A 27,064-nucleotide genomic window follows, 5' to 3' on the forward strand; every position below is an offset into this window, starting at 1 on the left:
TTTTTTAATTTATTTTTTTAGGACCTAATTTTTTAGAACACGGTGTCTCTGAACCCAATTCACCTTGAGCTATTTTCAGAGTTGAAATTTAATTTAAATTTGGATTTCAGGGGCACCTGGATGGCTCAGTCAGTTCAACATCCGACTCTTGATTTTGGTTCAGGTCATGATCTCATGGTTCGTAAGATGGGGTCCCGAGTGGGTACAGAGCCTGCTTGTGATTCTCTCTCTCCCTCTCTCTCTGTCCCTCCCCCACTCTGTCTCAAAATAAACAATAAACTTAAAGATGTAATAATTTGGATTCCAACTTAAAACTTAAAATATCTAAAAAAATATATACATGCTACAGGGATGCTTGGGTGGCTCAGTTGTTTAAGCATCCCACTCTTGATTTAGACTTAGGTCATGATTTCAGGTTTTCCAGTTCATGCCCCCAGTCAGGGTCTGTGCTGACAGCGTGGAGCCTGCTTGGGATTCTCTCTTTCCCTCTCTCTCTCTGCCCCTCCCCTACTCATTCTCTCTCTCTTTAATAAATATTTAAAACACTAAAAAAAACCCACACACTACATTGTGGCATACAGAATGCAGAGCACTGCCTAAGTAGAAGATTGCCCACCACACCCGCCAACTGATGAACTTCAGGGCAGTTGAAACCATCAGCTAGCTCAGAATCAATCAGAAAAAAAATGGTGGTAAAATATTCAGAACTGGGAGAGGGTGGCTTCTCCCATACAAAATTTTGTGCAGAAGTCCTGAAGGACTACTTGACCCAGGGGAGGAACACTTATCTGGTTGGAATTTGACTTCTGGCAAACTTTTAGGAGCATCTATTTATCTCCTAGTGATATGTAATTCAGAACAGTTAAGAACAAAAGCCACTTGGGGCGCCTGGGTGGCTTAGTCGGTTAAGCGTCCGACTTTCTCTTAGGTCATGATCTCGCGGTTCGTGGGTTCGAGCTCCGCGTCGGGCTCTGTGCTGACTGCCAGCTCAGAGCCTGGAGCCTGTTTCAGAGTCTGTGACTCCCTCTCTCTCTGACCCTCCCCTGCTCACGCTGTCTCTCTCTCTCCTAGAAATAAATAAAAATATTAAAAAAAAAAAAAAGAACAAAAGCCACTTGGAAATACAGACAAGACACTGTGTTTTTCCATAGGTTTTGCCGTCATCCTTTCTTACTCCTAATGGCGCTCAGGGCGTGAAGTAAAAGCATTACTGCAGAGGGTCTAGACCACACAGAGGCATACTTCACCCAGGATGTGAAGGTCAAAGCCCCATTTGATGGTAAAGCAAAAAAAGAGAAATCAAAAAACTGGCTAAACGTATGCTCTGCTGTCCCTTAGCACCTGAAAAGCTGCTACTAAATCACGGGTGTGACTTAGAGTTGGTGGAAACTTTGAGAAAATGAGTGCCACGAGCTGTGTCATTTTTAAAATGACAGCCTTTCAGAACAAGAGCCTGAGGACTGACACCTTTGTTTTGCTCACTGGAACGTCCCCCGGGCACAGGCCAATACCTGAGGCCTACACAAAAGGTGCTCACTAGTTGTTAGATAAGAGTTCTCGGTTTACACGGCAAACTTGGGTCACTTTTACCTAGATGGTGGCCAACTTGCCGAGTCTCGGTATCCCGGCCACCTCCACCGCGCCCGTGCCCTTTGCTTCTAGACCTCTCTCCCACGGGGAGGGTGCTGGGAGCCGCCCTGAATCCAGTCCCCTTACGGGTCCACCCCCTTCCCTCTCGGACCTCGGCTTCGGCTCGGCCCCTGCGGCGCCGCTCTGCGGGAAGGCGAGCCCAGAGTTACATTCGCTTTGGTTTCCATTCCAGTCTGCGAGAAGGAAACACGAACCCAGCCACCGGGAGGCCCCTGGTCTGAGAACAGAAATCGTGAGTCACAGATTCGGGGGTTCGGACCCAGGAGCCGCTGGCGATGCACATGGGCGTGGGTCTGCGGGGATGGAGGGGGTTCCCGAAAGGCCACAGCCCTTCTCTCCCGGGTAGGGTTCCCCGAAACGCCCCACCCCGTGCTCTTCCCCTCTCCCGCCCGGGACCCGCGGCTTCCAGGGGGCTGGGGGGTGCGGGGGGGCTAAGGGGGGGTCCGGGAGGGGCGGCGCTCGCGCTCCGGGCCGCCGCCCCCGCGGCCACATCACCAGGCGCTCGCTTCCCCTGGGGCGGCGGCGCGGCTGCGCGTGCGCGGGGCGGCCGCGCGGGGGCGGGGAGCGAGCGGGCGGCGGGCGCCGGCTCCCGGGCTGTCAGCGCCGGGCAGCTGAGGGCGCGAGGAGGCGCGCGGGCAGGAAGCAGCCGCGGCCGGGGGACTAGGTGAATGCTCCTTCTGTCCCCCGCCCCGGGCGCCTCGGTCGCGTCTCAGAGGCTGGGTGCCCTCTCCTTAAGGACACCGGCCGGCTCGGCCGCGCTCCCGGGCAGGTGATAATGGAGGGGAAGTCTGGGCTTTGGCCGCCGCGCCGGGTTCGGGCGCATCCCAGGTACTGGAGGGAGGTGGGGCGGGCCCGGGCTCGGGACCCTGCGGCGGGGGCGGGGGCGAGCGGCCGTGTCCCCCACCCCCCCACCGCCTCGGGCCCCCGCGCCTGCCCCGCCTCGGGCGGGACCGCAGGCTGGTCCTGGGCGCCGGCTGCCGGCAGCGGCGGGTGGGCGGGCGGCCCCGAGCCCCGGCCGCTGGGCCCGGCAGCGGGTGGTGGCTGAGCGATGGGGCGGGAGGCGCGCCGGGATGCGGACGCCGCCAGGCGGGCTCGGGGCACCCCCGGCTCCGCTGCTTCAGGGCTCGGCTGTTGCTCTGTGTCACCGCCCTCTTTGATTCTTTTCTTTATGTAAGTGAAATACATAGATCTCAGTTAAAACCCCCCAGGCGTGCGTCTACACTGAGAGATTATATGTTCGTTTGTGGTTATGTATTTACCATTTACATGACTATTACATGTCATCTCTCTGTAAATGAGGACTTGGGTTTTTTTTTAAATTGAGATATACTGCACACACCGTAAAATTCATCCTTTTAAAAGTGAGGCCTTTACACAAAGTTTTACAACTGTCACCACTATCCTGAACATTAGCATCATCTCAAAATGAAACCCTTTGACCCATTAACAGCTATTTCTCATTTCTCCCTTAGCCCACCCTCTGGCAACCACTAATCTACTTCCTTTCTCTATGGATTTGCCTATTCTGGAAATTTCGTATGACTGGAATCATACAATAGGTGGCTTTTTGTGTCTGGCTTCTTTCTCATAGCAGAATGTTGTCAAGGTTCATCCATTTTGTAGTGAGTGTCAGTATTCTTTTTCATGGCTGGATACTATTCCGTTGTATTGGCATATCATAGTTTCAAATATTGTTTATCCATTCATCACTTCATGGACATTAAGGATGTTTCCACTTTTTGACCATTGTGAATAATGCTGCTATGAACATTTGTGTGCATATGCTCTCATTTTTCTTGGGTGTATATATGATTAGCTTTTTGAGGAACTGCCAGAGGTTTCCATAGTAGCTTCATCCTTTTACAGTCCTGCCCAACAGTGTATGAGGGTTTCAGTTTCCCCCACATATTCTCCAACACCTGTTATTGCCTATTAGGTAGTTTTTATTATAGCCATTCTAGTGGGTGGCAAGTGATATTGATTTGCATTGACCTAATGACCAGTCATGTTTAGCATGTTTTCACGTGCTTGTTTGCTGTTCGTCTGGCTTCTTTGGAGAAATGTCTCTTCGTATTCTTTGCTATGTTTTAATTGGGTTGTCTTTTTTCTTACATGTTGGGTATTTGTCTTTTTACTCTTGTATGGTTCATTTGTGGTCAGAATTTTAGGTTTGGGGGCCAGTACTGTCTAAAAAAGCCAACCAACCTGATAGCAAGCAACATAGTGTTTCTACGTGGGGGAAGCTGAGCAAGTGTCATTTATGTTTTTTCAGAATGCCCTACCTTTCGATTCTTGAGTGCCTTACTGCCTGTTTCCCTTTCTGGTATCTTGAGAAAAGCTGCAAGAGAGACTGCACACAGTTGGTGTTTTCATATAGTCTTTGCTTGGTTTGAAAAAAGTCCCAGTTGTCACCGTAATTGCAGATAACTTGGCTTGGTGGCTAGGTAAACAAACTAATTAAAAAAATGGCAAACACCAATTATTCAGTTAAAATTTCATATACTTACCTGCTCAGGCAAAGTGGAAGGTCTTATTTTACTAAGATTGTGTAGTTTTATTACAGTTATGTTCATCTGTGGGGGGCAAATAAATATTTCTGATGGTGCTGAAGTTAAGAGCCACTTACAGCTGAATGAACACAGTTATGCTTGTTTTGTGGTTAATTTCTGAGAACACACAAATTTAGCATTAGCTTCAGTTCTTTTGTAGCAAAAACCACAGGAAAAGAAATGGCACCTGTCTCTCAGGAGTTGAGGCTCATTTTCCTATTAACCCTAATGTGACTGTTCAAAAATATACTTCCAAATTTCAGAAATGTTATAGAACATAAAATTAAAGATTCCCTAGTGGAATTAATGGATAAGCAGCTGATTAAAAGTATGAAGAGGAACCCAATCCTGCTTTTCACCTACTAAATTAGAAAACAATGGAAACAGTATTTAACCTTTTTCTGTCTCATTGACTTCCTTAGAATGAATAATTTCAATGTATAACCCAGTGTATGTTTTTGTTTTAGCTAATGAAATGATTATCAAATATATTGAAAGTATCACCCATCCTTGGGGCACCTGGGTGGCTCAGTCAGTTAAGCGTTTGACTTCGGCTCAGATCATGATCTTGCTGTCTGTGGGTTCGAGCCCCGCGTCGGGTTCTATGCTGACAGCTAGCTCAGAGCCCAGAGCCTGCTTTGGATTCTGTGTCTCCCTCTTTCGCTGACTCTCTCCTACTCATGCTCTGTCTTTCTCCATCTCTCAAAAATGAAGGAGCGTTAATTAAAAAAAAAAAAAAAACAGATTAAAAAAAAGAAAGAAAATATCACCCATCCAAACTAATTGTTCCTGACTCACCCAAGGTACGTAAATGTCCCAAGGCTCCAAATGTTTTCCAAGTTGGCCTTCTCTGTGCTCTGGAGTTTTAGTGTCACTTATCAAGAACTGAGAGTCAAGGACAATGAGAAGTGGGAACAATCTGAGGCCATGATCCCTGGGAAATGGTGGTCAGGGCAGACCTGCTTCCTTTATGGTGGACTTTTAGGCACCTCTCATCTTTTCTGAGATTATTGTAGTTATATTTCTATAGCTGAAAAATAATGTATGTGTTTTAAAAAATATATAAAAAATAATAAAACATATGTATCTCCAGTAGGGTCCAATGGCGAGGACTGCCAGTCAGTTATTCTATTTTAATGTGAGTGCATTTATTCAGATTGCTTTCTCCTTGATCAGCTGCACTGAGGAAATGGGAATTTTGACTTGAAGAAGGATAGGAAAGTCGTATGAGATCATGGAACATTTTGCAGGTTTGGTAAAACTTGCTGTATTTCTAAAAGTGTGGATGTTCAAAATGGAGATCTTTGGACAGCATTAGGGGTCTGGAAGAAGAGTAAAGAAAGGCAAGAATGAGAATTTGTAAGGGAAGGTTGTAGGGCATGAAGATAGATTCAATATATCTAGACCCTTTTGCCCAAGAGAAATTTTAAATAGGATACGTGGAAGAACTTTCTTCTCCTTCATTCCATTCCTCTTCCTCTTTTCCCCACCTTCCTTCTCCATGCTACTCTCTTCCTAGGACCCAGAAGTCAGACTGCAATGACTATTGTTCATGTGTAAGGTTTTCAGTGTGCCGGTTACACCCTTTCTCTCTCCAGATTCTGATTTCTTGAGATCAGAGTCAAGAAACCAGATGAAGATTAAAATACCGTGAAAATAATTTGTTATTTCTGGAGAACTTAGTTTAGATCCCTGCTTTCTCTGTTCCTTCTTAATTTACCTACCTGGAGGAAACTGTAGCACCTAATAAGATACAGGTCTCACCTGCAGGGAGGGAAAGTCCTGAATCAGGAAGTTTACCTTCTAGGAGTTGGAATTGAAAAGGAAACTTTCCTTGAAGGCATCCAAGTTCAAGAGAGGCAGTGAGAGCTTGGGGGTGGAGCCTGTCTGGAATATTGAACTTTAGTCTTATTTTAACCCTTAGGTAAATCACTTTCTCAGAGGAATTGCTGCCAGGGTAAGAAAAAAAGTGTCTGTTCAATGCCCCCTTCAATCCTATTATCTCCTACTCAGAAGAGAGAAGGTTCTGCTGTCATTGGGAAAATAAGCAGCAGTCCTCTTGCGTTTTGTAAAGTAGCCTAGGAACTTAATCACTTATAAAATTGGAGCTGAGGACATGTTTTCCTTGGAAGAGTTTTTAAGTGGGTGATCATTTCATTGTGTGGTTGAATGTATAGATTATTAAGTCTATGTCCTAACTTGTTTTACGATTGTGATTTAGTAGATTGTGATCTGCATCTTTGAAAAAAGAAAATGCGTTACACATAGTTACTAGATTGCAATTTATAAAGTTTGAAAATCTCTGCATTAGAGGAAACAGACAAAAAGCCTTGTGTGACCACAGACAAAGGTCTTAGGTGGGTGGGAATGATTATACAGGATTAAGTTAACCTTATTAAAGAATTTGGATTCATTTTAGAGAAATGAGAAGCCACTGAAAAGTTTCAATAAGGGCTTGATTAGATTAATATTTTCCAAAGGTACCTTTGAGTGCCTGGTCTTTCCCTACGCAAATACAAACCACAAATTCCTTGGCTCAGTGTTACAGGTATTCCAAAGTTGGTTCTAATCTAATTTTTCTAAAGAATCTTTCTTCCACTGGAACTTCCCATTTCATAAAGATTTATTGTCTGCCTAAGTGCCTTTGTACCTATGAAAAGATTTGTCTCATATTGAACCTCTGGCATTTAGCTTAGTGCTTGGTACCCAGTAGGGATTAAGCAAATCTTTGTTGATAGAGTCTAAATATCCTGTCTATTAGAACTGTTAGATGGTAGTAGAAATGACCTTGATGTTTCTAATAATACTTGCTTTTGGAAAAAGATAAAGGTTTTATTAGAAATTCTTTTTTTGGGGGGTGCCTGGGGTGGATCAGTTGGTAGGTGTTCCAACTCTTGGTTTCAGCTCAGGTCATGATCCCAGGGTTGTGGGATTGAGCCGTATGCGTATGATTCTCTCGCCTTCTGCCTCTCTCTCTCTCTCCTCCCCCCCCAAAAGAAAACCCCAATTATTGTTTTCTCATTTGGACTCATGTTAGTGATAGAATCATATTGATTTATTTAAAAGATAATATTTAACAAAAAGTACTCTAATGTTATTCTCAAGCAGTAGTAGAGAGAAGAAAAAGAACAACAGACTTTCTGATTTGTGAGTTTTTCTTCCCAAGGAATACAGAGCAATGACAGATTACTCATAAGAGGAGGCAATCTAGGAGTCATTTATATTTTGTTTGGATGGGCATTTTCGGAGCACTCACCAAAAGGCATTTTTATAAAGATGGTTAGGAACAAAGAGAATAAATGAGATTAAAATGTATCAATCATATGAGCTTAGTGGAGAGGCAACAGAGAATAAATTTTGGTCTTAGAAGAAGTAAAAATAGAATATCCATATACCCAAAGAACTTACAAATAAGAATTTAATGATATCAATTTGTTGCCAGAGAATGATTGTACTGTCACAGTACTGTGACTTCACAGAATTAGATTGTGAAACCCAACTGTGAAGGCAAAATTCTTTAAGTGTATGGTTTTGATAAGTGGCAAGAGAAGTTATGAAAAATTCATGAAAGGTAGAGAGATTTCAAGTTCTGATTCAAATTTCTCTTTAATATACTTTTGAGATGTGGAAACTTGGCTAATTAGTTTTGTAAATTAGATTTTATGTAGCTTAAACATGAGTGCTGGAATCTAATTTTGCTAATATGGGATGGCTTTTTTTAAAAATACTTACTGAATTTTATATTTTTATGTTCTACAGAGTCCTATTTTAAGCAGTGCATTGTAGAACCTAAATTGAAACTGCTAACTTGTATAAAATTGTCCTCAGGAAATCATTCTAAATGTGGGAAATTATTCACCAAGATGTTCATTTTCGGTGCCATGTAGTTTAGTCACGAAAATGCCCTGCTATAGGGGAATGATTCCTTACAATGTGGCACTGCATTTGAAATGTAATCATTAAAAGTGCTTATTTAGAGGAATGGTTTCTTATTTATTACTTTTTAAATTAAAAAAAATAAAAAGTGCTCAATAAGGGTGCCTGGGTAGCTCAGTCAGTTAAGGGTCCAACTCTTGATTTTGGCTTGGGTCATGATCTCATGGTTGTGAGATCAAGCCCCTAGTCAAGCTCCGTGCTGACAGTGCAGAGCCTGCTCCGGATTCTGTCTCTCCTCCTGTCTGCCCCTTCTCTGCTCACACTCATTCCTGCTCTTTCTCTCAAAATAAAGAAACAAACTTAAAGTGCTCAATATAAGCAAAGGTACAAATAATATAAAAATATACAGGATTTAAAAGGTGAAAATGGTATTTCAAGTCCTTCCTTACCCTACCCCACAACCTAGACCCACTTGGTTCTTTAGAAGTAAATACTCTGAGCACTTTGGTATCTGCCCTGCCAGACCTTTTTTTAACCCAGTGGTTTTCGAACTGTGCTCTCATGAGGGGCTTCTGGATCTTCCCAAGTTAGGTAGGTGGAGACCTAGTGGATGGGAACCAGAGTACTTCACTCTGTACCGTTTTGCTTGTTCCGGTTTTACATATAGGGATTTCACGTAGGGTTTAACTTAAACAAATAATTGCTCTGCATTAAAAACAAATGTTTAGGGGCATCTAGGTGGCTCAGTCGGTTGAGTATCTGACTCTTGGTTTCAGCTCTAGTCATGATCCCAGGTCAGGGAATCAACAAGCCCCACATTGGGCTCTGCACTGGGCATGGAGGTGGAGCCCACTTGGGATTTTCTCTCTCTCTCTCTGCCCTCTCTCCTGCTTGCTATAAATAGATAGATAGATAAGAAAATGAAGTCCTAAGGACCCTTACTCAGGAATTCCAGATCTTACCCAGCTCACCATTTTGTTACCTGGTGACATGAATGTTCTACAAAGACCTATTTTCCCCAGCAGTTTTCTGGATGGTAACCAGTTGCCTTGTTAGAATGTACTCTCCCCCAACTCCCACTTTTTCCCCATCTCTCTAAATCTTTACTGTTCTTTAAATTGTTTTTATTATTATGTTTGTTTATTTTGAGAGGGAGAGAGAGAGAGACAGTATGAGCAGGGAAGGGGCAGAGAGAGAAGGAGATATAATCCAAAGCAGGCTCTACACTCTGATCTATCAGCGCAGAGCCCGAAGTGGGGCTCAAACTCACAATCTGTGAGATCATGACATGAGCCGAAGTCAGACCCTCAATTGACTGAGCCATGCAGGCACCCCTAAATCTTACTGGGTCTTTAAGGTTCTGCTCACCATTGTTTTGTTTACTCCTTCCTTCAACATGTATTTAGTGAACACCTACATTTTGACTAATATTGAATAGTAAATATGCAGAATTTTGTATCAAAAGCTCATAAACTAGTAAAGGATGACCTTTGTGTAAATAAGGGCAATAATGTTTTGCAAAGTAAGAGCATTTGGGGGAGGCAGGTACTACTAAAGATAGAAGTGGTCTTTTCCTTTTCTATAGTTTTATATGGGGCTTAGAAAGGGGCAATTTATGGTACAGCTACATCTCTGCGTCCTCAGTAAATACTTGTTAATTTATTAATTGAGTAATAGAAGAAAATGCAGAGAATTCACCTGTGAATTCAGGATGAGACTTCAGAAGGAGCTGTGTTTATTCTTGAGCAACCAACTGTGTTAAAAAAAAAAAAAGCAACCAAAAAACTTGAATCCAATTTACTGGATTCCAGTGTTGAGCACGAGCAGAGGTGAGAATGAGTGTTGGAAGGGTCTTGGTTCTGTAATCCTTGTCGCTGGAGACCCCTTTCTCTGGTGTAGAAGGGTCATGACACACAGAATGCCTGCAGCATCTTCCTTGTCGTTAGCTGGTTGGTCAGAAAGTCATGAATTCAAGTCCTGTATCTTTATCTTACTAACTGTACAGCTTGGGCATATTACTTCACCTCTTCAAGACTCAGTTTCCCAAATTGCAGTGTATGAACATGTCTGCCTCCCAGATTTTTAGGAAAGACTAGGTGAGAGTCCAGAGTGCTGTGTGCTATTTTCTTCACAATTTCTGCCACTTTCCTCTCTGTTTTTAGATAAATAATTAACAAAGAATTTTTAATAACATTAGAATTTTCCTTTTTTTTTTTTTTTTTAAAGCAGAAAACTCTTATACTCTAGCATTCGCAGGTTAGAAGGTTTCAGAATAACCCCAGGCAAACTCGTGATGGATTCTGTCTTACTAGTGCTCCATGTTCTGGTTGAGTAGACTTAGTTCTTCAGTTCAGAATAAACCTCATGGTGTGGTTTAAGGTAATCTGTTTTACTTGTAAATTGTAGCAATGTTATTTAGATGTCTTTTTAAAAATGAAAAATACATCAGATATGATGTGTAAACTTAACAATAGTATTAGGGCCACTTCCTAGTTGAGCTTTCATTTTCTTTTTTTCTTTTAAATTAGTGGTTTCCTGAAGACCCGTATTGTTCAGTACATGTACTGTTTAGTGTATGTACAAACTGGTCAGCATAAAGCAACTCTTTATAACATGCTGGCAGTTTAATTAAAAGCGAGATTGGATAAGTTGTATAAAAGATAAATATTAAACCTCAGTTGATTTTTTTTTTTTTAGAGAAAATTGGAACGAGACAGTTTAACCTGAAAATTATAAGCCCTGGGTTCAACATATTACATATATATCATATGTGTAATATTTAATATTATATATTATAATGTGTATTATGTATAACATGTTGAACCCCTGGCTTATAATATATTATTATATATATTATTATTATATATATAATGTTTTTGTGATTGTATGGTATAGTATTTTTCCTAGTAAGGGAAGAAAGAGGTGAACTATTAGGTTTTGAATCTTTTATAAAAATGTATAAAAATAATGATGCATAATGATGATAATTAGCTAAACATATTGTGAAGGCTCAGTACACTGATGTAAGCATTTTACATGTACTAAGTCATTTAACCTTTATGAACACCAAATTAGGGAGGTTTTTTTCATGTGGAAATGGAGATACAGAGGCATAGATCCCACAGCTAGTCAAAGTGAGGATTTAAAACAAAGCAGTTTAACTTAAGTACTGTCAATATCATTAGCTTGTGGACACTTCTTGACATTTAAGTTTTTGAAAGAAACTCCTCTCTCTTAATTGAAGTGTGGAGATTTGCTAAATGAGTCACTTGAAATTTCCTCATAAAATCACTCCGTGCAAGTCCTGTTATTGATTAATCTGTTTAATGAAAGCATAGTAAATACCTCGGTAGGCTTTGTACAGTTTCAAACACAGCACAGAGCATTTGCCACTCATTCTATGTCAGGTCTACAACTCTGAATGGGCAGCTAATATTCTCTCCTTTTCAAAATGTACTTGACTGAAATCTGTATACTCAGGTATGGGATTTTGTGAATAGATTTTATAATCTGAATTTTAAATACGATTACTCTTTAGAATAAAACTTAACCCTTTCTCAACCCTGGGAGCAGTGCTTCCTGGGCTGCCTGAGATTGTGTTTGAGCATTAGCAAGGAAGTACCAAGAGCGAGAAAAAAAATTAATGTTTTTTAATTTTTAAAGAAACAGTGAGGTAGTCTTGGGAAAAATCATACCTCTTTGTGACTCTTACTTTTTTTGGGGTCTTTTTTTTTTTTTTTTTTTTGTAGTCTTCATGCCTAGTATAGAGCCCAACACAGGGCTTGAACTTCCAACCCTGAGAAAAAGACCTGAACTGAGATCAAGAGTCAGACGCTTAACCAACTAAGCCACCTAGGCATCCCTAGAGTTACTATCATTTTGAATTTTATGTGATGGATTGTGAGGGAGACCCGCCATAGACTTGGTGGTAGTCTGGCCCTGGTTTGGAGCCTAGGGGTACACGCAGCTATTCATCCACAATTACCTAACAAGTATAAATGAAATCATGGCCATGGGAAATGAATGCAGCTGCATGTCAGCTATCTGGCATTGTTTAGTAGGATATATTCATTACATGAAGGTTGTTGCTTTCTGGTTGTGCTGTTCTTATTGGGCAATAAGTAGAGAGAGAGAGAAGTAGGAAGAAAAGCAATTTTAGAGCTCCTAGGAATTTTATAAAGAGGAAATTCTAAGTAAGCATTAATAGTAACTTTGTAGAATAATATTGATAAGGAAATTTGAGGGGATATTTTATGAAGTGCAAAAAGCAGGATGTAAAATAATATGTACAATATAAGCCTATTTTTATTTTGAACACATATACAGAAAAAATATAGTAAAGTTATATATACCAATATGTTATCAGTGATTATCTTGGAATGATGGGTTTCCAGAATAAACAATTTTTGTGTACTTGCTTTTTGTTTTTTGCACTGAAGACCAAAAAAGAAAAATAATTTAAAAAATCCTTCTATGCTAGTGGGAATTAGAGGTGGTACAGTTTCAAATGAGCTGAGAAAGAAGGAAGGAGAGTCAAGGCATTTTTATGAGCAAAGACCATCATGAACTAGGCTGGTTTTTAGGTGGCTTTGAGTATAGTTCACTTGAACTTCAAGTTGGACTGAAAGCCTCTCCCACCTTTTCCTCCCCCCCAACTGGTATTTGAATAAAAGGTGCACAGCCCTGACCAATGGGTGGAGAAGAGATTTGATTGCAGGGAGTAAAGATACTGAGTTAGTCCATTGTTTCACTTTGCTGCCAAGATAATTGAGTAACAACACTGTGTACCTGTAGTTTACGTCATCTGCGTATCGTCCCTTGTACTGAGTCTGTGCACTTGAACTGACTTTATAGCACTATGTACCAGAGAGCACTCTTACCGGAAAGCACAGCCTGGGAAGGTAGAAGATGAGCTTCATCTCCCGGGCGGCGCCCTTGTGCGGGTGTCCCAGCGAGGGAAGGTGGTGTTAGGCTGCCACCCGAGGAAGCCCCCTGTGTGGGAGCTGTGCTATTTCATCACTTTGGAAGGTACTGTAATTTAATGTGGTCTGCCCCTCAGTGCGCTGCTTCATCTCTGAGATCCCAGGGTGGGGGTTGGGGATGGAGGAGCTGTGGACGAATAGAAGTGCTTTAAGTAAATTGTTGCAGTAAGATACTGTGAAAATTATGGGACATTCCTGGTCTTGAAATGTAGAAGAAAAATGCTGCTTTACGTGTGGCAAATCATTTTTTTCTTTCCTTTTTCTTAAAAAGAAAGTTTTTTTCTTTTCAATTTTGACACATTAGCTTCCTTTCTTCCTTTCTCTGTTCTTAAAAATAGGATTTTTTTTCTTTTAAACTTCTGAACATTGGCATCCTTTCTGTACCTTAAAATTCTGGAAGCATTCATTTTTTTTTCCTAAAATTTATTTCTGAGAGAGAGAGAGAGAGAGACAGCATGAGCAGGGGAGGGTCAGAGACAGAGGGAGACACAGAATCTGAAGCAGGCTCCAGGCTCTGAGCTAGCTGTCAGCACAGAGCCCAACATGGGGCTCGAACCCACGAACTATGAGATCATGACCTGAGCCAAAGTTGGACGCTTAACCGACTGAGCCACCCAGGCGCCCCTGGAAGCATTCATTTTTAATTTTAGTTTAATTATACAGAGAGTTTTGTGGTGGTCTAGAAGTGGGTTTAAAAGTTCAACTTTTTAAAAGTTGAATTCTCTCTAAGAATATAAGGATGCGTTATGGGGGGAAGTATGAAAGTATACTTTTGTATGAGTTCTGAATAATGTTTATTCATTTGAAATGCTGATGAAGTCATTACTTACTTTCTAAATATAGGTATTTTAGATTTACAAGTGCCAGAGAACACTGGTAAGGAAATGTATTATATAGGTTTTATTCTTATGTACACTATGTTTTATAAACTGTTGAGTCAGTTTATAAAAAACAGCACCTACAAGAAATGTTGTTTTTTTTTTAAAAAGAATTAATTATGTTATATGGAAACCAACTTGGCAATAAACTATTTGTAAAAAATAAATAAAATAAAATAAAAATAAAATAATGACAAGACCTAAAAAAAAAAAAAAAAAGAATTACAAGACTAGTACTAGAGAAAGTAAAATTAGGAGTATAACATTAAGACAAATACATTGATCATAGATTTGAATTTTAGATATAGCTATAAGTTTCCTCGGTGGTGAAGTAAAAAAAAAAGGGGGGGGACTCAATGTTTATTAAAGAAAACAAAAATACCAGTTTTCAGTAGCAATGGTGTCTGTAGCGATTATTTCTGAAGTTTCATATGACTTTATACATGAATGATTGATGAGAAGGTGATGTCCTCAGCAGTAGTTTGCAGGAAATTAATGAACATCAGTAGCTTGTCGATTGAAGGAGAGAATCGTTAAGTGGTAGTTTTTAAATAAGATCCATGTAAGAAATGTTGAAGGTAGGAGAAATAGACTCTGTTTTGTTGCTGAAAAGTACTTTCTCAGCTTCAAAACAGAGTTTTCTGATTGAACTTGTTTGCTATCAAACTGTTTCTCAAGTTTTTTTTTCAAACAGTAGCACTAACGGATATTTCTGGTAATAGTTGGCTTCCTGTATTATAAAAACTATTTGTGTATTGCTCTGAATTTAATCAGAATATCTAGTTAAATGACTGAATTTTTCCCTCATTTTTCAGTTGGTTGGTTTGCTAGGGACTAGATATAATCTAACTGATGGCACTTGGTAGAATAAACTGTACTTTGTTTATGCAATACCACATAGTTCTTTGGACACACATATTTATTCAGTCAACATTTTCTTGATAAGTAGAGATGGCTTAACTCTGGGATATGTTTTAGCTGATTCATTAGCTTGTTTTTGACATATCCTTCTTCTAAATAAACCATTCTTAAGTTTTTTTGAGAGAGAGAGAAAAAGAGTGAGGCACAGACAGAGGGAGAGAAAGAATCGTAAGCAGGCTCCATGCCACCTGGCAGAGCCTGATGTGGGGCTTGATCTCAAAATCGTGAGATCATGACCTGAACTGAAATCAAAAGTACAATGCCTAACCAACTAAGCCACCCAAGTGCCCCTCCAACTATTTTTAAATGAGCTGAACAATGATAAAAAATTATGAGATATGTAAATTACTACAACTCATCTGTTGTTTGGACCAATTTGAGACTTACCCCTTATAAAGTCTATGGGACAGTTAATGAGTGGACTCACCTTCATTCTTTAGAATTGTTACTGTTGGATGATTCCTTTTCCTTGTTTGGCCACAGGACATGAGCAGAAGACATTTATATGCTTCTTTTTTTTCTCCAGTTCTGCATTCTTAACTGGAGACCATGAATTATATACCTTTGCCAAGCAATGATGGTGCATTTGGAATTCTGGAGATTTCTTTTATATTACAAAATGATTTTTACTTTTGAGGACCAAGTGACATATTAAAATATCATAGGAAACACAGTACATCATCTCTGCCATGTGGGAGCTGGCATTGGGAAACCAAATGGATACCTTTCATTTAAAAAAAATTCTCAGGGTGCCTAGGTGGCTCAGTCAGTTAAGCGTCCCACTCTTGATTTCGGTTCAGGTCATGATCTCAAGGTTTGTGGGATTGAGTCCTGCTTGGGATTCTCTCTCTCCCTCTCTTTTGCTATTCGCCACTCCCCTCCCTGCTCACGTGCATACTCTCTCAAAGAATAAAATAAAAACTTAAAGAAAACTAAAAAAAATTCTCTCTTTAATTGCTAACTGTATTGTTGGTAATTAATTTGGACTGTTCTTTCCTCTTTGTACCCTTAATCTTACATTACTTTGGATAGATTTTAAAAAATTGTTTATTTATTTTGAGAGCACAGTGTGGGGAAGGGGCAGAGAGAGAGGGAGAGACAGAATCTCAAGCAGGCTTCATGCTGTCAGTACAGAGCCCTGCATGGGAGCTTGAACTCTCAAACTATGAGATCATGACCTGAGCCCAAATCAACACTTGATCTCAGTGAAGCAATTCTCTGAGAAGCAATAACCTCAGCCAAAATCAAGAGTTGGTCACTTAACCAGCTGAGCCACCCAGGTGCCCCGGGGAAATTTCTTTGAGGTGGTATACTTTTATTATCACCTTTTGAATGAGATGAAAGTTCCTGGGTGTTAAGAACAATTTGTCAGGAAGTGTAGAAGTGGGAAAGCTAAATAAGGAAATTGGATTGAATAAAGAAGCTTAGAGGAGAGAGAATAATTTACCTGGTTTAGGTAATCTAGTAGAAGGCAATGAGTCATTGTGAAACATCAGGAAACCAAAATACGCAATGTAGGGAGCTCAGTGTATGAGGATAATGAAATCAAGAGCCAAAAATGAGAAATGATTTCAGTAATAGCCGTAGGGCTAGCTCAAATGAGAAGAGACTTCTTCATTACGAATCAGTAGTCAAGGTCTATGATCCCCACAGATGGGACTAAGGTGTCCTTCTAGGTGCTGATAAGCATTCAAGGAAGGAGGAGTTGGCATTAGGTCACAGCAAAATGGCAGAGTGGTGTCAGGGTGAACACGAGGAAACCAGAGGGATGATTGTTGAAGAGCTATTTGGCGTGTGTGCTGAGAAAGGTGATTTGATGGGAAATTCTTCAGGAAAAGGGATAAGAAATGGGGATGCCGAGGTGTTCAGGTAATGAAACTGATATCTAAAAGGCTTTGAAACATAATTTTTGCTTAAGCAGAAGGAGTTGATCACTGAGAGAAATAGGTGAGAATTTAAGTTTACACAGGGTTAGATCTTAAAATGAAAATACTTAAAGTCAACCTGTTGCCTAGGTGCTGCAAAAGAGCAGATTAACTAGACATGATCTTTCTTTATGAACTGATTATATGATTAAACAATTAAATACTTACTATTGTTCAAAAGAATGAACCAAAAATTTTTATGAAACTAGGAAACAATTTTGTAAGTCAGCTGAGGTCTGCCCTACCGTCTCTGAAAACTGACAACATAATACATCCTCTTTGGTAACTACCTATGTTTGAATAACTAACTAACACAGGAAACGTACTCAAAGAGAAAACAAAGGGGCACAATGCACACAATTTATACAAATGTGTTTATAGAAATATACCCACCTGATGGACAAGTTTTGAGATTTTTGGCTAAATGTGAGAATGCTGGTAACAGATTAACTCAAAACATTTTTGTTGTGGGAAATAACAAAGTATTAAGCTCTCATTTAATACCTTTTTTAGTAATTAGGCTGGACAGGCCTGTTAGCTCTGTTTGATTTTTCAAGTGTATTATTTAACCTTTGCAATCAAACAGAATGCCTCCTCCAGCACAAGAAGCAGATTCTCTCCAAGATAATGATATAGTAAATCAACATGCATACAACATGCTGCGTTTCCTAACTTCTAAAAACAAGCAATTTGAGGGGCACCTGGTTGGCTCAGTCGGTTGGGTGTCCGACTTCGGCTCAGGTCATGGTCTCACAGTTTGTGGGTTCGAGTGCCGCGTCGGGCTCTGTGCTGACAGCTCAGAGCCTGGAGGCTGTCCTCAGATTCTGTGTCTCCCTCTCTCTCTGGCACTCCCCAGCTCGTGCTGTCTCTCTCTCTCTCTCAGAAATAAATAAAAACATTAAAAAAATTTAAAAACAAGCAATTTGAATATTAGTGTTTCTCATTTTTGCAACCAAAGTTGAATTCATAAAGAGTATCTGGTATTAGTTTATGTTTCTTTAAGTCAGTGGTTCCCTGACATGACTCTGTAGACCATGTCCCATGGCAAAACTTTTATAGGGAACATGGAGTAAGTTCTTCACTAATCTAAATGTGTTTAATAGAAAGGCTGTCTTTTAGTCTAAGATTTTGTCTCTTCTACATTCTTTTTTAAAAAATTACTTTATTTATTTTTTAAAGATATTTATTTATTTTTGAGAGAGAGAGTGCGAGCAAGGGAGGGGCTGAGAGAGGGGGACAGAGGATATGAATCGGACTTTGTGCTGACAGCAGGAAGCCTGATGTGGGGCTCAAACTCATGAACTGTGAAATTATGACCAGAACTGATGTGGGATGTTCAACCAACTGAGCCACCCAGGTGCCCTGTATGATTTTATTAAATTATTTATTTATTCATTCATTTTAAGTAATCTCTACACCCAGTCTGGGGCTCGAACTCACAAGATCAAGTTCTTCCAACTGAGCCCAGTCAGGCACCCCTCCCTTCTACATTCTTGGTGTTAAAATGTACACTTATTTTTTAAAATTAATTAATTAATTTTTAAATTTACATCCAAGTTCGTTAACATATAGTGCAACAATGATTTCAGGAGTAGATTCCTTAATGCCCATTATCCATTTAGTCCATCTCCTCTTCACAACCCCTCCAGCAACCCTCTGTTTGTTCTCCATATTTAAGAGTCTTTTATGTTTTGTCCCCCTCCCTGTTTTTATATTATTTTTCCTTCCCTTCCCTTATGCTCATTTGTTTTGTATCTCAAATTCCTCATATGAGTGAAGTCATATGATATTTGTCTTTCTCTGACTAATTTTGCTTAGCGTAGTACCTTCCAGTTTCATCCACATAGTTTCAAATGGCACGATTTCGTTTTTGATTGCCGAGTAATACTCTATTGTATATCTATATACCACGTCTTCTTTATCCATTCATCTGTTGATGGACATTTGGGCTGTTTCCATACTTTGGCTATTGTCGATAGTGCTGCTATAAACATTGGGGTGCATGTGCCCCTTTGAAACAGCACACCTGTATCCCTTGGATAAATAAATACCTAGTAGTACAATTGGGTCATAGAGTAGTTCTATTTTTAATTTTTTAGGAACCACCATACTGTGTTCTAGAGTGGCCGCACCAGTTTGCATTCCCACGAGCAGTGCAAAAGAGATCCTCTTTCTCTGCGTCCTCGCCAACATCTGTTGTTGCCTGAGTTGTTAATGTTAGCCTTTGTGACAGGTGTGAGGTGCTATCTCATTGTGGTTTTGATTTGTATTTCCCTGATGATGAGTGATGTTGAACATTTTTTCATGTTGTTTGTCAGCCATCTGGATGTCTTCTTTGGAGAAGTGTCTATTCATATCTTTTGCCCATTTATTTCCACTAGGTTATTTGTGTTTTGAGTGTTGAGTTTGTTAAGTCCTTTATAGATTTTGGATACTAACCCTTTATAGTCTTTTGCAAATATCTTCTCCCATTCTGTTGGTTATCTTTTAGTTTTGCTGATTGTCTCCTTCACTGTGCAGAAGCTTTTTTATTTTGATGAAGTCCCAATAGCTCATTTTTGCTTTTGTTTCCCTTGTCTTCAGAGATGTGTTGAGTAAGAAGTTCCATTGGCCGAGGTCAAAGAGGTTTTTGCCGGCTGTCTCCTCTAAGATTTTGATGTCTTCCTGTCTTACGTTTAGATCTTTCATCCATCTTGAGTTTATTTTTGGTGTAAGAAAGTGGTCCAGGGGCGCCTGGGTGGCTCAGTCGGTTAAGCGTCTGACTTCAGCTCAGGTCATGATCTCATGGTTCGTGGGTTCAAGCCCTGCGTCGGGCTCTGTGCTGACAGCTCAGAGCATGGAGCCTGCTTTAGATTCTCTCTCTCTCTCTCTCTCTCTCTCTCTCTCTGACCCTCCCCTGCTCATGCTGTCTCTCTCAGAAATAAATAAAAACATAAAAAAAAAGAAAGTGGTCCAGGTTCATTTTTCCGCATGTGGCTGTCCAGTTTTCCCAGCACCATTTGCTGAAGAGACTGTCTTTATTCCATTGGATATTCTTTCCTGCTTTGTCAAAGATTAGTTGGCCATACATTTGTGGGTCCATTTCTGGATTCTCTATTCTATTCCATTGATCTGAGTGTCTGTTTTTGCGCCAGTACCATATTGTCTTGATGACTACAGCTTTGTAATACATCTTTGAAGTCTGGGATTGTGATGCCTCCAGCTTTGGTTTTCTTTCAAGATTGTTTCAGCTATTCAGGGTCCTTCCTGGTTCCGTACAAATTTTAGGATTGTTTGTTCTAGCTCTGTGAAGAATGCTGGTGTTATTTTGATAGGGATTATATGTACACTTATTTTTTAGGAAAAAAATTATATATATATTTATTCCAGTTTTATTGAGGTATGATTGCCATACATCACTGTGAGTTTCAGATTTATAGCATAAAGTCTTGACTTATGTATATTGTGAAGTAATTATTACAATAAGTTAACATCCATCATGTCATATAGATAGAATACAAGAAATGTACTGTTTCCTCCTGTGGAGAGAATTGTTAAGATTTATTTTCTTAACAACTTTTATATGTCATACAGCAGTGGTAACTATCATCATCATGTTGCATATTATATCCCTAGGACTTGTGTATCTTATAACAGGACGTTTGTACTCTTTAACCCTTTTGTTCCAATTCGCCCTTCTCTTCCTCTGACCCCATCTCTGGTTATCCCAAATCTGATCTTTTTTTATGAATTTGAGTCCTTTTCTTTTCTTAATTCTTCTTTCTTTCTTTCTCTCTCTCTCTCTCTCTCTCCTTTCTTTCTTCCTCTTTGTTACCGTTTGACATATAAATGAGATCATATAGTACTTGTGTTTCTCTTTTTGCCTTATTTCACTTTCATAGTGCCTTCACGGTTTATCCGTGTTGTTACAAATGGCAGGAGTTCCTTATTTTTTTTTTATGGCTGAATAATATTCCACTGTGTGTATATACACACATACACACACACACACAAACCACCACTTCTTTATCCATTAACCTGTCAGTGGACTCTTAGATGGTTTCATGTTTTGCCTATTGTAAATAATGCTGCTCTGAACATGAGGGTACACATATCTTTTCAATGATCCAAAGATCATTCCTTTGGATATGTTCCCAGAAGTGGAATTGCTAGACCATCTGGTAGTTCTATTTTTAATTCTTTGAGTATCCTCCTTTTTTTTTTATAAAATGGCTTTAGCAATTTACAGTCCCACCAGCAGTGCACAAAAGTTCCCTTTTCTTCACATCCTAGTCAGCATTTGTTATCTTTTGTCTTTTTGATGATGGCAATTCTAATAGCCATGAAGTGGGAAAGATTGTTTTTGACTTGGCAAAATTTGGGGAGAAGTTTGACTGGTTAATGAGATCTAAATATTTACAAACCACTGTTATAAAACTCTGTAACCATACACGGAACCCTTAAGTGCTCAGTATATCAGAGACTCAACTAAAACAGGAATCTGTGGGTCAGGGTTCTTTTCTAAATGTATACTTTTAGGTAGCTTTTGTTAGATCATGCTGTGGTAATGATTTCAAACTGTGGCTTTCAACCACAATGCTTTATTTGTGTCTCGTTTTACATGTTGCCTGTGGGTTACTGTGGATTGGCTGCAGTCGTCGGGGCTCTGCATGTGTCTTTGCCCCAGGACCCAGGCTGAAGAAGCAGTAGTAACCTAGGACATGCCATTCTCATGACAGATGGAAAAGGAGACGTGGCTGAACTGTTGCTGCTTGTAGGTGTTGCTGCTGCTCTTATTCCATTGGCCAGTTCAAGTCACATGACCAAATCTGCTATCAGTGGAGATGAGGAAGTAGAATTTTCTCATAGTCCCTTCAAGTAACATGGCAACAGGTGGAGATAATTGTTCTATAGCAGGGCAGCAATAATGGGAGTAAAATAAAATCTACAATGTCATTCATACTGAAGCACTCATGTAGTGTGTATGAATAACGAATAATAATAAACACTTAGATATCCACTATCAAGCCAAAAAAATATAACCAATACCTTTGAAGCCCTCTGTGTGCTTTTATACTACTTCCTCAAATATAACCATTCTCTTGAAATTTGTGTTTATTGTACCCTTCTTCATACATTCCATTGTATGAATATCCCTCAATTTATGTTTTGAGTTAATTCCAATTCTTTCCTAGTATGAAAATGCTTCTAAGGATATTATGTGTCTTCTAGTGTACAGTGCATGAGTTTCTTCAGGATATGAACAAAGGGTGGAATTTGCTGGAATGTGGGGCATAGAATCTTTAATTTTAGTAGATAACAATTATTTTCCAAGGCAGTCTACTGTATATAGTTGTGCTAGTAGTGTTTTATGTATTACCAGTGCTCACATCTTCATTCACATTTGAAAGTTTGACAACATCTAATTTTTAGTGTAATGAGTGTAAATCAGATTCTTTCTTGAACGTACAGGGAGACTCTTCTCAAACTTTCATGTGTAGACAGCTCACTTGGGAATGCTATTAGAAGTGCAGGTTTTCATTCACAGGTTGGGGTAGGGATGGGAGTAGAGATCCTGTATTTCTAACAAGCTCCCAAGTGATGTCAGTGCTGCTAGACCCTAAACCATACTTGGAATAACAAGGGTCTAAGGCACTAAAGTAGAATTGCCCCTGTGTTGATTGTGCTTAGCACCTGGAGTCTTTGGAACAAAACTGCTGAATAACAGTATTTGATACAGCCACTCAATCTAGGGTTTTTGAAGTATGCCTGATACTTTCACTGGCATTAGATGAGTAGTGTAGATAAATAATTTTTTTTCATCTAATAATTTTGGAGAAGAAAAGAGTCCCAAGCCTCAATTTTAATCATCCTACTTATACTCTACTGCTGATATTTCTTAAATTTGAAATTTCTGTTTTGTGGAAATATTGGCCAGTAGTGAATAAAATAGTGGGTTATTTTTTCTTAGAGTTTGTTGCTTCATAACTGACAGCAAGAATTCAGAATTTAAACCTAGGCCACTCTACTGAAGTTCTAAAGACACTGTTTCTTCTCATCTAGGTTGGTACAAGATTAATATAATCTACTAAATAGTTGAAGAGTGACCCGTAAATATCTCTACTGGCATTCTTTAACTTAAGCACTTCAAAGCTATGGGAAACTTTGCCCAATTACATTTATTTATTTTTAAAATTTTTACTCATTTTTACTCATTCATGGGCAAACAGTATGGAATAATCAATTTTTATTTGGTGGCATATATATACGTCACTCATTTTAAATCCACCACAAAGTATTTTGATTGTAATTCATTATTCATGAGTTCTTTATTTTCTTTTATGTTTATTTATTTATTTTGAGAGAGAGAGAGAGAGAGAGAGAATCCCAAGCAAGCTCTGTGTGGTCAGAACGGAGCCTGATGCGAGGCTTCACCCATGAACCTTGAGATTATGACCTGAGCTGAAATTAAGAGTCCATTGCTCAGCCACCCAAGCCACTCAGGTGCCCCTAGGTGCTTTCTTTAAAGGAAAAAAGTTTAAGGAGTCTTTAAGGGAGGTAATGGAACTTTTCAGTAAGCAAGCATTAGACTTACTGATGATCAGTCACTAACATGATAAAATGAAAGATAAAATAAAATAAACACATATTCCTCAGGGCAAAATAGTGATATGTGGCCCATGGCATTCACCTGTAACAAGGTAATCCCTATTATTTCCAAATTGCATTCTTTTTTTGTTGTTGTTTGTTTTGTTTTGTTTTTTAATTTCTAGGAGAGAGAGAGAGAGACAGCGTGAGCAGGGGAGGGTCAGAGAGAGAGGGAGTCACAGACTGAAACAGGCTCCAGGCTCTGAGCTGGCAGTCAGCACAGAGCCTGACGCGGGGCTCGAACCCACGAACCGCGAGATCATGACCTAAGCGAAAGTCGGACGCTTAACCGACTAAGCCACCCAGGCGTCCCCCATATTTCCAAATTGCATTCTTTTTTTTTTTTTTAATTTTTTTAATGTTTTTATTTATTTCTAGGAGAGAGAGAGACAGTGTGAGCAGAGGAGGGTCAGAGAGAGAGGGAGTCACAGACTGAAACAGGCTCCAAGCTCTGAGCTGGCAGTCAGCACAGAGCCCGACGCGGGGCTTGAACCCACAAACCGCGAGATCATGACCTAAGCGAAAGTCGGACGCTTAACCGACTAAGCCACCCAGGCGTCCCCCAAATTGCATTCTTAAAGAAAGAAAAAGCTGTTAGGACAGAAACACCACTCAGACTAGCTTATGCAATGAAGAGTTATTGGGAACAATGCTGGAACGAGCTTTAAATAAATGAAATAGAGGTTCTAATTATGTTCCCAGGACCCTTTCATCTCTCCTGACTTTGATTCTCTCTTTCTGTGGATCCTCTTCTAATGTAGGTGGGCTTTCCTTCAAGTGGTAGTAATGGTGGAAGGTAAAGTGACAGCTTCAGAATTATGTCGTTCCGAAAGGAAGTGAGGAAACACTCCCAGAGGCCTTCCACGTTAAGGTAGTCCTGTAACTTATTCACTCTTCATTAAATCAATTCTTTCTTTTATACCCTTTTTCATAAGTTATCTCATTTGTTTGCTTACCAGCTTGTTTTTCCTCTCCACCACAAGATGAAATCTATTAAACGCAAGAATGGTGCCTATTTTGTTAACCTCAGCATCCAATAGGCACTTAGGAAATAGCAAGAAAACAAATAATGTCAAACCTTGGTTTACAAGCATAATTTGTTCCAGGAACATGCTTGTAATTCAAAGCACTGGTATATCAAAGTGAATTTCAGAACCATTGGCTCAGTTGTGATCATGTGGTGTTTGGCGCCTCATATTACTTGTATTGCAAGACATCATTCGTTTATTAAGTTAAAATTTGTTAGGCATGTTTACTCGTCTTGTGGAACACTTGCAGAACAAGTTACTTTCAACCCAAGGTTTTACTTGTACATGAAATTCCAGGAGAGGAATTAGGTTGTGCTAACACCAATTGTCATATGATCTGGAGGAAAGGATACTGTTGACTGATAAACCTACCAGGACTGCATGGAATAGAGGAAGAATGGTTTCATGTAGGAAATGGATATTTGTATAAATTTTTATTTCATTTTATTTTATTATATTATTTCTTTTAATGTTTATTTTTGAGAGTGAGAACGGGGGAGGGGCAGAGAGAGAGGGAGACACAGAATCCAAAGCAGGCTTCAGACTCTGAGCTGTCATCACACGAAGCTCGAACTTGTGAACCACAAGATCATGACCTGAGCTAAAGTCGGATGCTTAACCGATTGAGCCACCCAGGTGCCCTATACATTTTTATTTTCTAAAGTGATCTCTATATCCAATGTGGGGCTTGAACTCACGACCCAAGATTAAGAGTCTCATGCTCTACTGACTGAGCCAACCAGGTGCCCCTGAAGTTTGTAGAGGGCCTCCTGGAAAAATTAGCCTTGTGAACGGATCCTTGGGCTGGATTTCAGCCCTATTCTATGATCTCTGTCAACAGAGGCCCTGATGAGTATCCATCTCTCCATCTCAGTTTCTGAATACCTTATGCAGAAGTAAGACTACTAGGAACAAAAGTATGAGCTGGTCAAGTCCTTGCATCTGGATCACTCTTGGCCAATGCTGTGTTGACTATGTGCTTAGCCATGCCCTGTAAATATTCTAATAGAGATGTATTGAGAAATTTCTCTTTTTCCACTCCCTTCCCTCCCCTTTATTTTTCTATCTAGTGATAATTGGTCAAGTTTCCTGAGGAAACATTTTGAGTTTTCTGAACTTTAGGGTGGCTGGATGGTGCATGCTGTCATCCTTCTTTCTGGTTTATTTACATTTCTCTGCATTTCTGTTTTGATCAACCTGATAATTTTACTTCAAAAGAAAGAAGAAACTGCCTATATACATCATAGGCCCTTCAGTAGAATAGATTTTTCTTAAGGCTCAGTCCCTTTGAGGTTTGTTTTGTATTTTATTTACTTGAAGATCTCTTTGAAGCAGTGAAATGCTCACTCTTTAAAACGTGGCAAGGACACCTGGGTGGCTCAGTCACTTAAGCATCCAACTCTTGATTTCGGCTCAGGTCCTGGTCTCATGGTTTGTGAGATGGGCCCTGCATTGGACTCTGTGCTGACAGCATGGAGCCTGCTTGGGATTCTCTCTCTCTCTCTCTCTCTCTCTCTCTCTTTCTCAAAATAAATAAATACATATTTAAAAAATAGAAGGGGGCAATTAGGTTGAAGGAACAGAAACTCACTCAGTCTACTCATATATAAGGCTGCTGGGATCTCGTAAGTTCCAGAAGTATATAGCTCAGCATCTTGACAGGGAGGGTTCTCAGGCAGCTGTTCTGGCTGTCTTTCTCTTTCTGGGACTACTTGGTTTCTCCTCTGCTTTACTCTGGACATTGGTTCCATTCATCTCATTTTTTTAAAAACATTGCCTTTGTCTATGCTGATGAACCTGCGAGTGGAAAAAGAAGATGGCAGCTAGTACTAAATCTACTCATTGGATTCTCAGAACAAGTCCACATGGAGTCCACACTGTAATCCCTTTGGGAGCTTAAAAAGAAAGATATACAGGCCTCAAAACATAGATTTTCTGAGTCAGTAGGTCTGGAGTCCTAGACTCTATTTGAAAATTTTCCTCAGTAGGAATCCCAAGAGCCCTCCACACTCACAACGGGGAAGGAAGAAAAGTGAATGAAGAACAGATGAGACAGGCTCTTGCTTGTCCCCTACATAGCTCCTTCTCTTTTTCTGTTTGCCATTCTTTGCTGTTGATCTTCCTATCCAAGGAGAGGAGATAGATATTCTAAGGAATTGAAAACAAATATTGAAGGATATAACAGTTTTCATTAAAAGCAGCAGTGCTGGCAACAATCATTCTTAGCCTCACTCGGTGCGTGGGCAGTGGGGTCATCTATCTCTTACCAAATAAGTGCCAATTTCTTGATTGCGGATGCTCTTGGAAGTGTCAGGCAGGCCTGAGTGTTCCTGACCTGAGGCCTTCAGACCCACTGCAGTACATCTCTCTGAAAGCCTCTGTGGCGATGGTAGCAGCTGTTCAAATATGCTCTCTATGTTGGCAGGTGGCGTAGGAACGTGCAGCTTAGTGCCCGTCACTCGCAAACTAGCTACAGTATGTGTCTGTGTCTCCTAGTTCAGTATTTAGATAGAATTTTTTCACTGGCCGGCCTCTCAGGGGCATACTCTGGGCAGTCTACAGAGAGCAGACTTTGAGAAGAACATTCAGTTTTAAGTGCATTACAAGCTTTCTTTTGGTAGGCTTGCA

General features: G+C 40.0%; 1 protein-coding gene across 5 annotated transcripts in view; it reads left to right on the forward strand.

The window, feature by feature from the left end:
- Positions 1 to 1,860: 1,860 nt before the first annotated feature.
- The window catches only part of SLC41A2 (solute carrier family 41 member 2), a 127,760-nt gene continuing 102,556 nt past the window's right edge, over positions 1,861 to 27,064 (forward strand). For 2 of the 5 annotated variants that reach the window (XR_005531856.1, XM_039252903.1), the window contains exon 1: positions 2,268 to 2,478. The gene's annotated coding sequence lies outside the window, so the exon portion shown is untranslated. Of the gene's footprint in view, positions 1,883 to 2,267; positions 2,479 to 7,724; positions 7,771 to 27,064 lie in introns of those variants that run through there. The other 3 variants (XM_039252905.1, XM_039252904.1, XM_039252906.1) reach the window with 3 other exon arrangements.

Source organism: Hyaena hyaena, unplaced genomic scaffold (assembly GCF_003009895.1).
Source record: "Hyaena hyaena isolate Hyena2069 unplaced genomic scaffold, ASM300989v1 scaffold_432, whole genome shotgun sequence".
Taxonomy (NCBI): domain Eukaryota; kingdom Metazoa; phylum Chordata; class Mammalia; order Carnivora; family Hyaenidae; genus Hyaena; species Hyaena hyaena.